The sequence below is a fragment of the Oreochromis niloticus genome, linkage group LG7 (genome assembly GCF_001858045.2).
Source record: "Oreochromis niloticus isolate F11D_XX linkage group LG7, O_niloticus_UMD_NMBU, whole genome shotgun sequence".
NCBI lineage: Eukaryota > Metazoa > Chordata > Actinopteri > Cichliformes > Cichlidae > Oreochromis > Oreochromis niloticus.
This window is the reverse complement of record NC_031972.2, coordinates 43,175,542-43,193,157: the sequence shown is the minus strand read 5'-3', so window position 1 is coordinate 43,193,157 and position 17,616 is coordinate 43,175,542. Positions and strand designations below refer to the sequence as shown.

Here is a 17,616-nt window from a genome sequence, read left to right as displayed (position 1 = left end):
CATTTGCCTGGTTCTTTATTCCTTTTTTGACATTTTTATGGTTTTTCTGTGCAATTTTATTTGTGAAAGGGGCTGATGGAAAGAAGAGGGTAATAAGATACATCAGCGGTTTGTTAGAAGTGAAAGCTGGCAGTTACCCAAATAGTGTTTTAGTGCCATGTTTTACATCAGACACAATTTTGGAAAAACCTAAACTTGTTTGTATTTTTTTTTGTTGTTGTTGTTGTTTTTTAATCTAAAAAAAATGCATGAAAGTATTATTTTGGATAGCTGTATTTAATAAAATCACAATGTAGCAGTACAACATGTAAGTTACGTGTTATGTTGAAAAATAAAGGATGTTTGCTATGAAAACTGCTCGAGAACACCGACAGTTAGTTGCATTTTGCGTGAGTCTTTACAGCGGTGTTTTTCAATGGAAAATCCCCATTTTCTGTCTTCTCTCCGTGGAGCTGCAACTCCTTCTTGAAAATTATGGAACTACATTTGTGATATTTTATTTAGTTTTGGGCTAGTTAATTATTTAAACACGTGGCTGTTTTCTTTTGTTCTTACTTGGCCGTTTTGATTCAATTGAAACTTTCACACACACTCACATTCTCACACACATCCAAAATCCCTTCGCCTCCCTTAGACAGGCCCGTCAGGACCCTGTGAGGTGTTTTGAATGCGAATGCAATGCAGAAATTTTGTCCATTAGCATGCCAGGCTGTCAGTCTCCACGTCGACTATCTTGCTGTCCGGCTAAAAGCTGCTCTCCTGTTCTGCACGCACACTTTCAGAAGAGGTGTTTTCTCGCAGTAAACACAAATCTCCTCCTTTTTCAAAATCCCACTGCTATATAGCAGTATTTATGGCAATGCATCACAGTGGGGCCTTATTTGAAGCTAACGATGGCCTTATCTCAATGTTGCCATAGCAACAAAATGTCCTGAAGCAGTCACTTAAGGGCTGGGGAGGGGTGGGGCTGGCCCTTCCTTGTGGGATTACCAGCAGCAAAAGAGTTGGACGCCACTCTGTCTGCTGTCTGTGATTGGTTGTGATGGACATCTCTATTAAAGCACAATTCACTCCCCACCATCACTACACCCGTCCAAATACAGCCACAATCAAGATAGAATGGCTCATCAGGGCTGAAGAATCTCAATCCTGCTACTTGATGGAGCTGCAATTAAGTGCCAGGGCCACTTTTATAACCTCTGTGGCCGTCTGGGGAGGCAGATTGTTGCTTCGTGTCATTCGGAATCAAAAAATCTAGCTGGGTAGTGAAGAGGAAGTGAAGCAAAATGAAATTTGTACCATTCATGTCTTGTAAAAGCTGGCTGTTAAAAAGTATATCAATCAGTTAGAGCTATGAGGGAGAGAAAAAAAAGGAAGCCTTAATAGACACGATTGTGTATGACATGATTGGCACTAATAAAAAATGGCTGAAGAGCAGAAATAAAATTGTGTTTTTAAAATAGAGTTGACCAGATTGATGATGGAGAACATGAAAGGGCATGAGGTACGCCATGGTTGTGAGGTTGTGCATAGCTTTTCTGCCACAGCAACCAGGTACTCTATAAATAACCTTGTGCATGTGATTTTGAGGGGCAAGAGGGTTGATTTTCATTTAATCAATGAAAATATGATCAACTGAAGGTGAAGGGCAAAATTGGTGTGGCCCAAATGATTCAATTCATGTAGTTTTACAGTATACATGATACCTCCCCTCATTTGTGAAATCTAGTACCATAACTTATGCAATATGTTTGTCTTTTTTATGAGTTTTGCTACAGCAAAAGATATCAGCAAAAGAGTGTAAGACACTCCTACAAAGTAAGTTTTGATGCAACAATGTCATCATGTAAAGTAAAAGACAGGAGAAGCGTGTGTTCAGTTTCTTCTCAGTTTGTACAGTATGAGATGTTGTTTTGTTATTATTTTATTATTTTAAATTGTTTGGAAAACTTCTTCATCCAGGTTTCTAAATTTCTTAGCCAATTAAGGGCATGAGCGTGGGTCTGGGGTTGGGCCTGGGGGTGGGGAAGAGCCTATCCTGGCTGACCCAGTGTAAGAGGTGGTGCTAAAAAAGAGAGACAGACAGGCAAGCATTCACACTCAAATTTACACAAATTTAGAAATACCAGATAACCTAATGAGCATGTGTTTGGGCCAGAGCATCCGCAGGCACAGCAAGAATGTACAAATTCCACAGAAAGTCCAAGCAAGTTTAAACCCTTAACCTTCTTGTTGTTTGGAATAAATACTATCCAATGCACCACCATAGCACCAAAATAATAACTTCATTATAAAATGAAATGTCAAAACATGAAGACATGCACACAATGCATGAGTATGTACAAACGAAACCCCCCAAACTGTTTTGGAATAGCTCTACAATGAAGATGCAGTTAGCCAGTGACTCCAGGCTTTCTTTGAGCTGCTGTTCATGTTAACCACCAAGTTGATCTTGCCCTTAATATTAAAACATGTAAAGTGTCCAAATCTGTTAGTCGTAAGTGTCCAGTTCTAAAAGTGTTCCTTAGACACTTCTCAACAAATATTAATATTTAGTTTACATTTGTGTCTCTGTGGCAGTTCTCATTTTTCTTCTTTATGCTATTATAAATATTATATTCTCCATGTAAAATTGTTGATTTATTCAGTGTGTAATTTTAGTTTGTAAAAGTTAATGACACTCGCTTTTTGTGATGATCATCAGTGTGATTTTGTTCAGTTATTCATGCCGTCTTCTCTACAGTTGTAGTTGTTGTTGTTGTCATTTGCATATTTGTATTCACCGGCTGAACCAGTCCTGCTGTGTTTAGTCACAGCCCTCATATTTGTTTGAACAGGGGAAGTCTCCCATGTCCACATGATGTCAGGACAGACAGGATAAGAGATGGTGGAAGCAGATACTACAGACCAAAACCAAAACAAATGTTACCCATCATTCTGCTGTTACATTGTCAAGGAGACTGACAATGAACATTATTTTGGAATTTTTCCTATAACTTGTTCAAATGAAAACTTGTTCATCTTACACACAAGTTTGAGCTTAATTAAATTTTTGGATGCATTAGACTCTTCAACAAACCACTGAATCCCAAACCCACTGCAGCAGAGCTGATGTGTAGGAGTCCAAACAAAAGTAGAATTTGCCAACTGGGTTTAATAAAGTATTGCATTATATTATTAACCTTGTGTACTGCAGGCAGTTTTTTCTGGTGCTTTGAGGGTTGGAATAACTGCTTGCGTTATGGATTCGGCACCAGTGACACATTTTTCCTCCACTTTACCTCTTGATTTTGACCTTCGCCCACGTAGCACAGCTACAGCTGAAGAGCACCTAGTACATGGGCCTTGTTTCCATGCTGATTATGTTCACTTGGCACTTGATGTGTGTCCTACGTTTGTTTCCTCTTACTGTGTGAGAATGAGAATTATAAAGTAAGTTGTGGCTTTATTGTCTATAAAACACAAAAAGAGCTTAGAGAATGCTTTACTCATGCAGCAGTCCATGTTTAATTATAAAATCCATGTAAGTCTGTTTATTTTGTTTTGTTTTTTGGGGGGTTTTTTGCAACATATTTTTGCCCCCTAAATAGCCTCCTAAAATCCTCCCTTTCTCAAGCAGCTTTTCAATTTGCTTACAGTGAATCTTATTTGCTGTGATGGCACAAACTGGGGTATTGAGGCAAATTTTTAGTCAGTGCAGGCACTTTTACAATGAGCATGAGCATTGTTCACTTTTCCACAAGCTCTTAGCAGTCATAGGGCTCAATTCCAGTGCCATTCCTGTTTATGCTAATGCATAATATTTTCATTATCTCTGCAATAAGACATTTAATAGGCACTCTGCTCCTCAGCCCGGTGAAAAGTGGCTATAATTAGTGAGTCAGGAGCAGAGGCAGGGGGCCAAAACGTCATAGCTGATTTGAATGTGGACAAGTGTCAAACAAGCAGTGATCTGTTTTGTGCAGTGCTGTCAGGAAATGTTCCTGCAGATGACCCAGATAATAACAGTGGCTTCATTTTCAAAGTATAATGAATGTTGAATTGATATACATGTACTAACAGCAGATGTCGTGACAGGATGCCCGCTGCACTTTTCTAGTCATTGTAGATGTCAACTTGCTGTCATTTATCCCGCTGAAGTTTTTCATCCACATTTTTGAATATGAAATGAGTGTGTTTTAATGTAAAACCTGAGAAGGAGAGGCCTTGCAGTGGCCTTAGTCCTTTTCACTGGCAGCTGAAATATCTGGACCAGTGTGTTGATGCCATTTCTGGATATCCCGAATACAGTCAGCTCCAGAAATGATCAAATATCTGTTTTTGATATTTACTTAACCTTACTATGAACACCAGCTGCATGTCATGTGTTTTCCTACTATAATAAAAAAAAACAACTAAAGTTTTAAGTAGGAATGTTCCTGGCGACTAATTTATTAGTCGACTAAATGAGGAGAAAATTAGCCTAACTGACTGTCTTGATGCATGTTCAGTCATCATCCCAAAAGTTGGTTCTGCTCATCTGGACGAACAGTTTTCAGTGGGAAAAACGTTTCGTCACTCACACATGTGACTTCTTCAGTCTCAGCTGAAGAAGCTGGCTCGATGGATGTGGACATCTCCACTGGTGGCGTTCTTTTGGCTTTTTGGCTTACTTCTAATGTGCATACGGTTTAATAATATTATAGCTTCATTAATAGCTCAGTCCATAGAAAGATCAAGGATTTCTGCTCATCCCACAAATCCTCACTGAACGAATGTCATGCTTATTCACAGTCCAGATAAAATAAGCCAAGAAACTGTGAAAATTCCACATACCTACATCTTCACTACTATAAGAAGGATAAATTGGCTCTTAAGTAGACAGTGTCTGGTTAATCATCATCTTCAGAGGTTTAGAATTCTCCCAACGATTTCTCTTCCTTATTCTTTTAGTGCCATCTCTCCTCCTTTTATGTTTCTGGTATCTCAGCTGGCTTCTATGTCTGTGTGATAAACCCATATAGTTTATGGATGTGCTAAGTGTGTTAGGATTAGCTGATAACTTAACATTAGCACTATCTACACGTGTCCAAATGTGGTCCTGGGAAAAGCAAACAGACATGGTGGCTTTGACGCTTCAAAACAAGAAAATGAGACTTCATAAACCAGTGGATGACGTCGCAGTAGCTTTGCCCATCTTTGATATACTGGGTCATACTGACAGCACTGCGAGTGTCATGGTAGTTCTCTAGCTGCATGTTACAAAGCTTACAATGACAGTGCTAACTAGGTGATGACAGGCAGAATTCAATGGGGAATGCTAAAAACACCCAAACTACAGTTTGCAGGCTGACCTAAAGGACTGTCATTACTTTTCAATACGTGAAAAGTCAGATTATTCAGTAAAGTTGCCATTCAACAAAATTTCTGCAGCAACAGATTTCATGGCAGTCCATCCGTGTTGGTGTTTCTGACATTTCTCTGCAAACTATAAATGTCAATCTGCTGGTTTTGCTACAGGAAAAAATCAGGGTATCACCAAAGTCGATAGGATACGTCCTCTGGGGACCACAAATGTCTGCACTAAATGTCAATCTATGCAGCAGCTGTTGAGATATTTTAGTCTGGACTAAAGCAGTGGATCAGCTGACAAGATTTAAGCAACAGTGAATTTGACAACAACGTAAACAGATTTTTGGAACAAAACACCCGAGTGCTCCAATGAATAAACAAAATTACAACCAGTGAAACAGCTTTGACTGCACTGATATTTTACATCGTAGGCATATATTTCTGCAGTAGCCATCTGCAGCCATGTGGGAAGGATTCAACTGAATTATTACTTTTCATTGAAAATAATGAAGGCTGCTTGCGCTAACCTTGTTCGCTGCAGATTGAAAGGTTTTTAAAAATAAATGCAGATCATTTTCGAGGCTGCTAGAGGGCAAATGGAAATATTATCTGCATGTATTTAAGCATTCAAGCTATCATTAAGTGTTATTTCTCTGCTAAGACTCTGCTGATGTTTTTAACTTCTCTAAAATATTCAATTTAATTTAGGTACGAAAATAATGTTCGCATAGCAGCACTACAAACACACCCATCTCACATCAAATGGCTCCAGCAGTCATTTTGTCAGCCTGCGTTGTGTTAGAGTTGCATGTGTGGAATAGCTGAAAGTTTTGCTGAGGTTCTTTTTCAGCAGCATTGTGAAATATTTACCTTGTGGGTAGAAAATGATGCATTGGTGAAGTGTTTATGTTGTGAGACAAGAGGTACAGGTACAGCTGTGAGAGTGGTTCAGTGGAGGCTGAGTGTTTTTCTGCCACTTTGACTGTGGAGATTGTCAAGTTTAGAGATTTTAGGGAGGGATAATATTTTCTGACAGTGTTATAGTTAGTGAAGATATTTGCTTCTGCGTTATAGAGTTTCAGTTTTAGGTCTAACTGAGGTTTTATGGAATATTTTAATTTGTGAATAAACAATATGTTGAACTAACCACCATAATTGTTTATGGTGAATTTCTTTTGAATCTTAATAAAAAAAAAATAACAGGTCTAATTCCAATAATTATTACTTCTAATGATGTGTTCAGACCAAATGTGATGTTTTGCTTGTTAGTTGTGCAAATACAGTCATGTTTTCTGACCGTTTTACAACCCACAAGCGTTTGCCCCCCAACAACTTTGGGAGACCTACTATGTTCCAAAGTACAGCCGATGGCGGAATCAAGTAACAGTAAGATATTTTTAGAGCTTAAGCGTAAGATGATGATTTTGCTCATTTGTGTTTAGGCTTTTAGCTTTGTGAAAGAAAAGTGAAATCATAAATCAAAATGTTTACTTCACACTTGGTCCGAACATACCCTTGAATCCACACTGCATGCTATTTAAGTAAAATTTAAAATATTGTAGAATATTGTAGAAGGGTCACTGGCCAGACTACAGCTACAACTGGGTGAGGCCCATTTTCACATTTAAGGTATATGCAGACTGGATTTAAAATTGTCAAGTTCCAACAACAGCACTGTTTGGGCTTAACAACAGATTTCATGTGGCTGTAAAACCGATTCAGATACTTTCTGTGTAGCTGTTTTGTAGTCAGGACTGTAAACGAAGTGCTGGGCATATTTACATTTGGGTCTTGGCAGCAGGTTGTTCATGCCAGTAATGTCAGTGATGCTCGTGTCTTCCTCACTTATTATTGGCACCATGCTGTCTTCAGTCTGCCAGCACTGCTGAGCAACTGTGTTGGCTCTGCCAGTTTCACCTTATCCCTCTGTGGTGCTGGAGAAGTTCTTTATTTTACTGGGTCACGCTGAAACCAAAGACAGGAAAGCTGCCTGGCAACATAAAGGAGCTATGATATAATAAACAAAATGATGCTTTGTGCATCAGCTGAGGGGGTCTTGAGGTCATACACCAGGCTCTGCATATTTGTCCTGTCTGAAACTAAACAATGAGTGTGACAAAGATGGCTAGATGGATGAGACAAGAGGCAGGAGGTTAAAGCGTTGATGAGATAAAGGCTTAGCTAGATTATGAAAGGTGCATCTCTAAGTAATAATCTCCAAATTTAAAGACTGATAATGAAAAATGTAACAAAAATTATTCATTCAAAAATGGAAAAAAAAAATCAGCATGATACATTATAACCCCTGATATAGCAGCAAATTCATATAACTCAAAAGCTCACCAATGTAAATTATGTGTCTAACACATTTAAAAGATTAGCATTACAAGTATTGAAACACTTCTTGCTAGTCAGCCACATAGGCTGTCATGTGAAATAAGAGCTGTGTAATAACCCCCATTAGAGTGATTTTCATGCCAGTGTGCACTCTGGTAACATTCAGCTCAGACTTGTGCATCATGGATATGTCTGTGTTCACCAAACACACCGACGTAGACTTTAAAGTACCTTCATTTAATCAAACAAGAAGGCAATTCTGAATGCTTTTCAGCCTGAGTGGGAGTGAGAAATGGAGCAAAGGGGAAAGCGTGAGAGAGATGGACTGTGAGGAAATCAAATGAAAGAGGGTGTTTGTGATGCGTGCTGGATGTGTGGGTGGGTAGGTGGTAGTGGATGGCTGTGAAACCTGAACAAGAGAGGGTGGCAGCAGCATGAAGCTGAACCAAATGTGTCACTGCGTCATGCTCACCCGGCCAAGGAAGGAATTTACTGGCAGCACACTGGCCTGCTAGGAATTCACCAGGGTGAGTCTGCGTGTCTGTCTGTGTGTGTGTGCGTGCGCATGTGAGCAGTGATTTTGTGTGTTTTGTAGTGGATTGTGTTCCAGCTCTTTACCCCTTGACCATTTATAAGACCATGCTGGCACTCCCACCTCCTTCTGTCATGCAGGAAGATTGTGCAGCACAGGCAGCACTCGCTCACATTCACATACTTGGATGGAACAAAATTAATGAAGCCAAAGCAGTGACCTCGTCCACAGGTAAATAAGTAAAATCAAGGTTTTAAAAAAAATAAAAATAAAGTAGCGTTAGATTTAGCATTTGCTGCTTTTCATAATAATTCTGCTGCTGTGGAAGTTTCTTCTTTTCATAGTTTTATTTTTGCTGTGCCAGTGGGAGAACAAGGTGGAAGTGGGGTCTAAAGTTACAGCAGCAGCACAGAGCTGCTGGCAGAGCTGCTTGTTTCTACTGCCAGTCATTAGCAGAGCAGCACAAGGTGTCTCGTGGATGTTACTTGAACTGCTTCAACCAGAAGCTCTTATTTTATATCTCAGACTGTGGGTCATTTGCTGATGGAGAGGGTAGTGGGCTCGTCACTTATGTCACAGTATGTTTGAAACAATGTTGCGTTCAAGTGAAAACTATTGAAGTCATTCCAGTCATTGCAAAATATTACTTTCTGTAGCTTAATTTTTTCGTTGTTTATGATAGGTACAGGAGTCATTACATTACTTTCCCATAAAATTTGTATTCAAAACAGCTGTAACACATTGTATTAGTTTGGATGAAGTGTTAACAGTATGGTATAGTACTACATAAAAACTTAAACTCATTAGCCATTTTGCGCTGATTAAGTCAAGCTGATGGAGATCGAGAGCTTTCGGTCATTAAGTCATTCAGTCTAGAGGATTTAACATTTGCATTTTCCTGTCAGTGAGCCTGTGGAAGAATTATTAATAGCTGCCTTTTTCTCTGGATCACAAAGAGTCTCACCTGATTTGGTTTCTGTGGCATGAAGCATTGTCAGCTTTGTCTGTCTACTGATCACCCTCACTGCTCTGAGTTTACGCAATTCCTCTGCCACCTGTATTCTCTTTGCCCTGTCTGCGCTTGCAGTCATCGCTCGGCACAGACAGGCTGACAGGGGCCTGGGAATTGTTCGTGTAAGACGGGATTGCATGTAAAAAGCACCCCCAGTATGGGATTACCACCCTGCTGGACAGGCAGTATTGCTTTTGGGGCTCCCAGACTGTACATTGCCTAACTTAGGTGCACAATATTGATAAGGTCTAGAATGAATTTGATAAAAGCAAACATATATGGGGTTTAAAATTTGATACATGACTTCAATTATTCTTTGATGGCCAGAATTGTGATTTATTCCCTTCTTTGATTTAAACTAACCAGTCAATAAATGTCAGTTTTGCTTGTTTTTGAAAAATATTCCCATGTGATTGAGACTGGAAGGACAAATCGTTATCACAGACCTCTTTGGACTTATGGGTTGTTAAAAAAAATTAAAATAAAATAAAAAATAAAAAGCTGTGGTGACAGCCAACTTCACAGGCTACTTAAAATCAGCAATGAGGATGTTTTGTGACCTACTTTTGTGCACTGGCATTATGCAACTCAGTTACGTTATGTTTAATTAAAGATCAGGCAGTGCACCAATGTGGCATTCAGTTTTTGGCAAAAGTGTGTTCATGCACGTTCCGATGTGTAAATGCATTTTTAAATATGTGAAATGAGTGTTGTTGGCTAATTTGTACGGAAACGTAGAGCTGCCACCCAGGCAAAAGAAAAAAAGAAGTATATCACGTTATAACGTGAAAAGTTTATTGTTCTAACAAGATACTTTTCACGTTTGTACAATATACTATCATGTTTGTACAATATACTTTTCACGTTTGAACAATATAATATCACGTTATTACAATATGCATAAATATCACGTTCGTACAATATATTTATATTGTATGAACGTGATATTTATATTGTACGAACGTGATATTTATATTGTAATAACGTGATATTTATGCATATTGTAATAACGTGATATTATATTGTTCAAACGTGAAAAGTATATTGTACAAACATGATAGTATATTGTACAAACGTGAAAAGTATCTTGTTAGAACAATAAACTTTTCACGTTATAACGTGATATACTTCTTTTTTTCTTTTGCCTGGGTGGCAGCTCTACGCTTCCGTAAATTTGTGTCCTCTGTATATTCCAAACTTTTTTTGTGTGTTTGTATATGATATTACTTGTAGCTATCGGCAGGTCACACTTAGAAAAAATTGGAAATTGCAATCAGCCAAGAAAATTGGTGAATTTTTATGCTAAATTCACTTGATTGCAACACACACACACACAAATAAGTGTGCAGTTGCACACACACACACACACACACACACACACACACACACACACACACACACACACACACACACACACTGTTTAACATGCACATTGTGTACTGAATGGGGAATGACCTTGCTGTGTTTCCCCATATTGCACTGACAACACTCCGACTAGCCCGACTAGCTCTCTCTTGCTGCACTTCAAACACATTTCATCTAGAAAATCCCTTTAAATAGATATGACCTTTGACTGAGAGAACACCTACTCGTGTACTCATCATTTTCAAAACACTCAGTCTGCTACATGTCTGTTAAAACACAGGCATGGTGTGCAGCGGCAAATTATATAAAAAAATTGCTGCTATTTATCAGACATAAAAGTCAACAGTCAGTGCCAACAGCTTTGCTTTTTCAAGCATCAATCAAGTCAAATGCAGGTGTGGCTTATTGATGATGCTGACAAATTTGATTACAGTTTCCTCAACAAAAAGAAATGCTGAAGTGCGTTAGGGTTTGAACTTGAGTAAATCATTGCTCAAGTAAATTTAGCACAGCTCTTGAGACTCTTAAAGCTTTTCTCACATGGTTGCATCTTGCATAAGAAATAGTTATGTTTTACAGACTGGTTTTGAATTTAATAATGTGTCTTTTGACTTGTAATTGTGGCCAGACTCAAAGTAGTCACACACCTGAGAGCTGAGAACTGAGAGCATGACTCCCCCAGCTCAGGGGAGATGCTCACAGATAAGAAGAATGCTCCACGCACCATCCCCGTTACCAGTATCACTGGAATCAATGAGCAGCTGTGTCTACACACATATGTGCGCACACACTTCATTGTCTTCAGAAGAATATCCTGACGTAAACAACAAATAATTATTGTGCCCATTAGATGTGCACCTACAGAGAACTAAAAAAACAAAAGAGAAATATTAGAGGCACCGCAGAAATAGGATAGTTTGATGATAATAAAATATCACTCCAGGTAATGCTGCTTTGGTCTGTCACCACTTAAAACCTTGTATTGTTCAATTAGTAATCATTTATCAGTATTCAGTAACTAACATAATTTTTCAGCCAGTCTTGGCCTAATGTCCAAATAAGAGGAGTAAATGTCAAGAAAAAGTAGTAAGCAGTAGTAATTTGAGTGTTTAATGATGTGTTATGACTATTTTTTACATTCTTCGTAAACTACTAAAATAATAATTTGTCGTATGTTTTTGATAATTAACTGCTTAATTTCACCACTACTTGTTATTCGTGCTGGAGAAAAGTGCTTGGAAATCCTGTGACACCCAAGTCATATGATATAGCAGGTGCAAAGTGTGCAGTCCATCACTGAGGGGCATCATGTTTGGCATGTGTAATGGTGTGTTTGCACGAGAACTGTATTGTGCAAGTGCTGTAACGGACAGTCGAGTGTTTATGTAACCCTGGAGGTTTACCACCCGTCCTTCATAAATGCCATGTGGTCAGTGACAGGGGCAGAAAAGTCAAACACAGAGGCACAGAGTGTGTCAGCTGACAGCAGCTCAATGGGCAAGAATGTCTCGTAAGAAAAAAGGTTCTGTTTAATTCCCTAAAGCCTCACTTGGCTTAACCAGAGAAACAAAATGTGCTTGAGTTGCAGTGGAGCTGCTCTGATAAATGAAAATCAATAGAAGGCATAAATAAATAAATAAATCACAAAATTAAGGAAAAGAAAAGTGGTCTTTGAATTTGTGCTTTTTCTCTGATTACAAAGAAATTAGCCATTTTCTCTGAACAGCTTCTTTGGGTTTCTGTGTTTGGTCAAAAATTACATTGCACAGGCCCATTAGTGTTTTTTTTTATGTTGCTTTAGATGTGTCAGCCTCATGTCACAAAACCCCAAATTAATGTCTGACAGTGATGACTGTAGTGTAGGGAGATATTTCAGCAGTTATTGGACACTTTGTCTCAAATATGTCTGGAATATGATAAGCTGTTTTTTAAAGACATAACTCCAGCTGTGTTTTGTCAACAGAAATTATGGTCTGACTTTGAATGTGCATCTCAGAAGGTACAAAAGAGTAAAGTAATGAAGTTAATGGGTTTAACTGAGACATATGTTCCCTCCAATGCTCAAAAGTTTCCCCAAACAAAAACTGTGTCTCAAAATTTATATATAGTATTTCTATTTTTTATACATCTAAGTCTAATGGTGAGAGAAAGACCTTGTATTTATAGAGTATATGTCATCCTGTTGCAGGTAGTCTGAGGAAGTCTTTAACACTATCATAGTTAAATGAATCAAATCTGACATCTTTCTGACATCTTGCAGGTGAATGGCGCACCTTATATGGAAAGTTACAGGGACACTGTGAGCATTAATCGAGCTATTTTCATCTGTGGGTGTTGGACTTTTTAAGAGGTAGCTCTTTAATGATATGGTTGTTACATAAGACACTCATGTCTGGAGAGCTGCTATAGCAGGAGAAGGTGAGATCGTGCGTCCTTAGTTTGTTAATGTAGATAAAAGTTTATGGGACAACAGAAAATGTCCGTGTGCTTTTATCAGTTGAATATTATTAGTAAAGGTTTATGGTATGCTTTTAGTGGATGCCCATTTTTAAAGCAAAATAATGGGAGATCTAATAAAAATGAAGAACTCTGTGAAAATCTTAGTAGTGACTTTGATTTGATAAAAACCTCTCAAGCATGCTTATTCTTACCTGGCTTCATTTCAAATCTTCTCACAAGGTTTTTATTTAAGTGTGATGAGTTTATACTTGAACTCCCACTTTGTAAAATGTGATAATATACCACATTAGCACTTTGGATCCAGAAACTGCATATCTTTACACAAAACATACAGAAACAAGGACAATATTTTTAATGATAACTTTTAATAAGTTATGTAATTAAGAAGAAGTCAACCTTTATCTATTGTATATACATAGATAATCTTGTTTTTTAAAAATTGTATGTGACTGCATTTAGACCACTGGGTCCCCAATCCCAGTCCGCGAGGTCCGGTGTCCCTGCAGGTTTTAGATCTCACCCTGGGTCAACACACCTGAATCACATGATTAGTTCATTACCAGGCCTCTGGAGAACTTCAAGACATGTTGAGAAGGTAATTTATCCATTTAAATCAGCTGTGATGGATCAAGGACACATTTAAAACCTGCCCTCTTGGAAAAAACCGGCCCTCGTGGACTGGGATTGGGGACCCCTGATTTAGACAAAAGAGTAGAGCAGGGGTGGGCAATTCCAGGCCCCGAGGGCCGGTGTCCCTGCAGGTTTTACATGTGTCCTTGAACCAACACAGCTGATTTAAATGGCTAAATTAGCTCCTCAACATGTCCTGATGTTCTCCAGAGGCCTGGTAATGAACTAATCATGTGATTCAGGTGTGTTGACCCAAGGTGAGATCTAAAACCTGCAGGGACACCGGCCCTCGGGGCCTGGAATTGCCCACCCCTGGAGTAGAGTGAGGGGGTTGTTATCATTTAATGCCAATGCTGGCTGTTTAGCTTTGTTAGCAGTGAGCATCCATATTAGGTATGATGGATAGATGGTGTTAAACTGAGCTATGCATAACTTTAAACAGTGAATTATATAAATGTTAACCCTAACTCCCCCTTTTGAGAATAGGGAAACTGGTTCTAGAGACCCAAAATGTTATTCCTATCTGTTTTGTATTACTTCTGCCGTAAGGTTTGGCAGTAATAAAGAGATCTTGCTTATATAAGGAACTCAAGTTTCTCTGCCAGGAAATTAGATTTTTAATCTCGTTGACATTTTTTTTACCTGGATAAATAAAGAACTAATAATATTAATAAAATGGCTGTGTTAAGATTTCAAATTTTAAACGTCAAATTGGTGTCTGTAAGACAACCACAACTCTATACTATAACTATATTTTGTTATTTAGGCCTACTAAAGCTCCCCATGACAAACATTGCAATGAGTGAAAGAGGAAAGGAAATACACAAAATACACTTAACAGCAAAAGAACCCAGAGATATCAGGTGCATTGCGAAAATGTCTTTCATTTTCAGTGTGAAAGGACATTATTAAAAGCTTGCTATATAAAGCTGTTAGCACTGGATTCAACATTTTTCCTTTACAGCTCAGGTCATCATTGCCTACGTTTTTCTAAAGTGACACTATCACACCTATTATATCTTGTACTATTTTGAACCTCGCTGCTGAATGAAATCGCCGCCGCTGATAAACAGCCTCCAGGACACTTACACGCTGTTCTTCTTCATATTCTGTGAATAGTCCGACATGGCTTTATCAATTTCCCCTGGAGAAGTGCTCCGAATCAGCTCGACCAAATCAGCTCCGAAGTAAACAAGCCTTTGTTTGGATGTGTGCAATCAATATATATAATCAAATTTACTACTCCATCCACTGAAAGGATTTGAGGTGACTGTGACCTCAGCATTCAAAAACACCTCTTGACCTTTCAATGGTGAGCTAAAACGAGAGTGTTAATAGATTTAGCACACTGCATTTAATTTCATCTGATTGCTTTGAATTCTGCATGTACCTATTAGGTTTTGCACTTTTGTGTTAATGACATAAAGTCCTACACCTGTCATCACTGCAAATAAAATCATTTTATAAATCATGCATTTATAGTTTGCCAAATGCAAATTGTTGAAATGCACTGCTTTTACATAATGCGTTAAACCATTAATGATGTTAATGGTATATTTATCCCGTTAGTCCCGTTAATCTTGCAGCCATTATAGTACAGATTTTTGTGAAATCCATTTACACGATTTGTCACACCTCATGCATTTTCATACCTTTTCAAAAATTACCACCATGACCAAATCATGTTGACAGTTTTGTTTCATTATTATTTCTGAAAACAAAAAAAAAATGGATCTGCTTCCTGCAGCCTGCAAAACATCATCACTTGTGTCCGTCGGTAAACTCGGATGACACTCTGTTGTCGAATTTGTTGCCTGGAGAGTGTTTCAGGCATAACTTATAGCTCACAGGCCTGTCAGAACATTCTGTTTCTCTATTCTAACCACAGCTGATAGACTAGCATTCCTTGCTGATCAAACAATTATTAATTTAGTGCTTCTCCCTGCAACACAGTAGGCAACAAAAGGGATCCTAGTTATGGTAAAACTATGGTCATAGTTCCCTATCTATCTGCTATCTAGAGCACTGTCCCATCTTTTTGTCCCATGGATGCATTTGTGTGGCACGATTAGCATATTAGTATGGATTTACTCTGTAGGTATTTTTTGTGGCCATCTGCATGTGTAAATGTTAGCATGGTCCTCTGTAGAATGAAATTCATTGTGTGCTGTTCTCATTGCACTACATGTTATCGTTTTACACACACAAGGCCAAATTCCATGACACTATAGCAGACACAAAACTTAATCTTACCAGTTATGACTAGGTAGTGTATTTAATTCATTTGATTAGTGAAAGTTTTTTTTCAAACAGTACCTGTGCGTGGTGAAAAATGACTGCAATAACAGCATAAGCTGTTACCTTACTTTTGGGAAACTTAGATCATTCTGTAAGTCTGAGTTTGAGTTGGAATAACTTTTCCTATGTTTTTTTTAATGTCTTTTCAATTTTTCATTTCTGCAGAAAAACAACAACAACGACATCATGGCTAAATTTTTAAGCAGTCTGAGTGAGAGCTGGCTGTAAAAAAACAAAAAACAAAAAACCAAAATCAAAATAAACCAAAAAAAACTTGGAAGTGTTTCTTTTTTTTAGCAATAGTAGATGCAGTGGTGGAAGTAATTCACGTGACATAAAGGGAAACTGTAGCAGCAGTCAATAGCCAAGGTGAGCTGTAGAGAAGCTGCTGCATTCAGATGTGATAACTTTCTTTGTGTTAGTCTTGTAAGTGTTGTTCTGTGAATCGATAATGACATTGTAGGTCCCTGTTACGGAGCATGCATGCTGCCGTGCCATCTATTCCCCTGGGAAGCCCTATATTCCTGTACGATTTGATCTTCCGCTACATCAAGCAGGATTCTTTACAGCATGAGTTATTGGAGCTGCTGTGGAATGGAAAACTGTGACATGACCCACTGATTGTATTTGGAGAAGACTTTTGTACTTTACCCTGCCAGCTCCTTCATTGTTGTTTGATTTTGAAAATTGGACTTTTGATTACAACACTGCAACTTTCAACTTCTCTCACTGAGCTGTGCCTTTTTTTCTTTTTTAATTTTTTTTGAATGTCATTTTATTAGCAGCAGCACAGTGGCATGGTGGTTAGCACTTTTGCCTCACAGCAAGAAGGTCCTGAGTTCGACTCCACCGTCTGTGTAGAGTTTGCATGTTCTCCCTAGGTACTCCGACTTTCTCCCACAGTCTAAAGACATGCAGTTAGTGGGGTTATGTTAATTGGTGATTCTAAATTGCCCATAGGTATGAATGTGAGTGTGGTTGTCTACCTCTCTGTGACAGACTGGTGACCTGTACAGGGTGTACCCCGACTCTCGCAGTATGGCAGCTGGGATAGGCTCAAGCCCCCACCTCCCGTGACCCTGATAAGGATAAGCAGAAGAGAATGGATGGACTTCTTGTTATTATTCTTACAGAACCTCTGGATATAACCAAATAATTAGGAGTTAACCAGGTGATCCACTTTTCAGATAAAAGCTGCTGATGATCTGGCCTGGATTGGTTTCTCTGTCAAGCTTTCATAGTAGCATCTTTTGCAACATTCAGGCTGGGTGCACATAATACCTAAAGGTCTTGTTTTAGAATTTCTAAAAAAATTCTGATTTTCCTATTATGTAAGATGACAGGGTATCTGCCATGACAACGTTTCCAAATAAAGCATAAGGATCATCAAAAATACTGCAGTTTGTTTAAAAAATACAAATAGAGGGCTGTACCTTATGATTATTTAATTATTAATAAATATTCCTTTTTTTGCCAATTTATGAGGCATGAAACAATAAACTGATTATTCATTTGTTGCGATAGTTCCTATGATTTATTTTCTGTCAGCTTACAAATTGATTAGTGATTGTGGGTCTAAAAATGTGTAGAGTAAGGCTTTCTGTCAGTATTTTCTCAATGCAAAAAACATTCTGAAAAAGTGACATCACAC

The 17,616-nt window shown here is 38.4% G+C and overlaps 1 protein-coding gene across 1 annotated transcript in view; it reads left to right on the top strand.

The window, feature by feature from the left end:
- The window catches only part of LOC100696302 (pleckstrin homology domain-containing family A member 7), a 130,612-nt gene that overhangs the window by 43,340 nt on the left and 69,656 nt on the right, over positions 1 to 17,616 (top strand).